Below are 2,501 nucleotides of genomic sequence, written 5' to 3'. Positions count from 1 at the left end.
CAGATAGTATGTGGAAGGTCACTAAAGGATCATTAGTAGTAGCTAAAGGTGCGAAGGTAGGCACATTATATCTGTGTACTGGTAACACTTACTCTACCTTAGCTGCTACAGATAAAGTTACTGCAGGGACAACAACAATAAATGTTGCAAGAACAGATTCGATAATGTGGCACCATAGGCTTGGGCACATGAGTGAGAAAGGGATGAAAATCCTTCACTCCAAAAATCTATTGCCAGGACTAAAGAAGATTGATTTAGAATTCTATGAAAACTATGTTTATGGTAAACAGAAAAGAGTCAGATTTCTCAAGGTTGGGAAAGAGAAGAAGAGTGAGAAGTTAGAGCTTGTACATTCAGATGTATGGGGACCGGCTCAGGTATCATCTCTTGGTGGCTCTTGTTATTATGTTATTTTTATTGATGACTCAACCAGAAAAACATGGGTATATTTCCTAAAACAAAAATCAGATGTTTTTGAAACTTTTAAGAAATGGAAAGCTTTGGTTGAGAATGAGACAGGAAAAAAAGTTGAAGTGTCTCAGATCGGATAATGGAGGTGAGTATTGCAGCAAAGCATTTGAAGATTACTATTCCTTAAATGGGATTCGAAAGTAGAAGACAGTTCCAGGAACTCCACAAGAAAATGGTGTGTCAGAGAGAATGAATAGGACCATCATGGAACGTGCGAGGAGCATGAGATTGCATGCTGGATTGCCCTTACATTTTTGGGCAGATGCTGTACATACTGCTATCTATTTGATAAATAGAGGACCTTCAACCCCTTTGGATGGTGGTATTCCAGAGGAGGCATGGACACTCAAGACATTGTAATAAAACCCTAACACACAAGACATGAGCAGAGACAGAGAGGTAGAGGTGGAAGGTTTTCTGGAGGAAGATTTCAAGGAGGAAGAGGATATACCGGAGGAAGAGGAACCTTTACAGATTAGAACAAGGACAAGGAAGTAAGAAAAGAAGGTAGTTCATACCAGAAGGATGATAGAAATTTCTACCGGAGGAGTGAACCGGATGGCTACCAGAATGAAATTGAAAAAAAAAAAGACAAAACAAGAGAGTATTTAGAGGAACTTTCTATAAGTGTGGAGGAGAAGGACATCATGCTTTCGAGTGTAAGAAGATAAAGAATACCGAGAGAACAATAGTGGTGGAAGAAAGCCCCACCGGATCAGCTAAGAAACTAGAAGATGGAGAATTGCTAATGATTAGGAGAGCTTTGTGTCATATCGGAGGAGATGAAGAGCCCTTGCAGAGGAGAAATTTGTTCAAGAACACATGTAAGGTATCTGGTAAGTGCTGTAAAGTTGTTATTGATAGTGGTAGTTTAGATAACCTTGTTTCAGAAGAGATGGTGAATAAGTTGAATTTGGAAAGATTGAAGCACCCTAAACCTTACCAGATAGCATTGATTCAGGATGAACATAAGTTGTTGGTAAGTGAGCAATGTTTGGTGAAATTGAAAATTAGGAATTATCATGATGAAGTCTTGTGTGATATTATGCTTATGGATATTGGTCACATTTTGTTGGGTAGACCTTGGCAGTTTGATAGACATGCAATACATGATGGGAGAAATAATATATACACTATTGTGGCCAATGGGATGAAGCAAACCTTGTTTCCCTTGGAGGAGCCTTTGAAGAGTGAAATTTGTACGAATGTTAGAATATGTTTGGTGGATGGGTGGAAATTACTGGATAGAATGAGACATGAGAATGTGTGTTTTTCCTTAGTTAGTAGAAACACTGAGAATCCAGAGCATGAAGAAGAAGAAACGAAAGAGATAAAAGAGTTGTTCTCAAAGTATGAACACATCATATCAGATAATATGCTTGATGGATTACCACCTGTGAGAAGTATCACTCATTGCATGGACCTAGTTGCCGGAGCTAGTTTACTTAACAAATTTGAACACTAGATGACACCGACATTGAATGAAGAGTTGAATAGACAAGTGCAGGAGTTGTTGAAGAAAGGTTTGATCAGAGAAAGTATGAGTCCCTGTGTAGTAACAACAATATTAGCACCTAAGAATAATAGAGAATGGAGGATGTGTACCAATTCCAGAGCAATAAACAAGATCATAGTGAAATACCAGTTTCCTTTGCCTACGATGGATGACATAATGGACTGTTTGAGTGGAGCCAAATACTCTACAAAGATAGATTTGAAGAGTGGATATCATCAGATCAGAATCAAAGAAGGAGATGAGTGTAAGACATCATTCGAGACAAATGAAGGACTGTATGCGTGGTTGGTGATGCCTTTTGGATTGACTAATGCACCGAGTACTTTCATGAGGTTGATGAATGAGGTATTAAAGAAATTCTTGGGTAGGTTTGTTATTGTAATGGCATTCTGATTTTTAGTAAGACAAAAGAGGAGCATTTGTTGCATTTAAGACAAGTTTTGCAGAGGTTGAGAGAAGAACAATTGTTGATAAACCTTAAGTTGTGTACTTTCATGAAAGATGAGTTAGTCTA

The sequence above is a fragment of the Cryptomeria japonica genome, chromosome 3 (assembly GCF_030272615.1).
Source record: "Cryptomeria japonica chromosome 3, Sugi_1.0, whole genome shotgun sequence".
Classification (NCBI taxonomy): domain Eukaryota; kingdom Viridiplantae; phylum Streptophyta; class Pinopsida; order Cupressales; family Cupressaceae; genus Cryptomeria; species Cryptomeria japonica.
Note: the sequence above shows the minus strand (reverse complement) of the source record.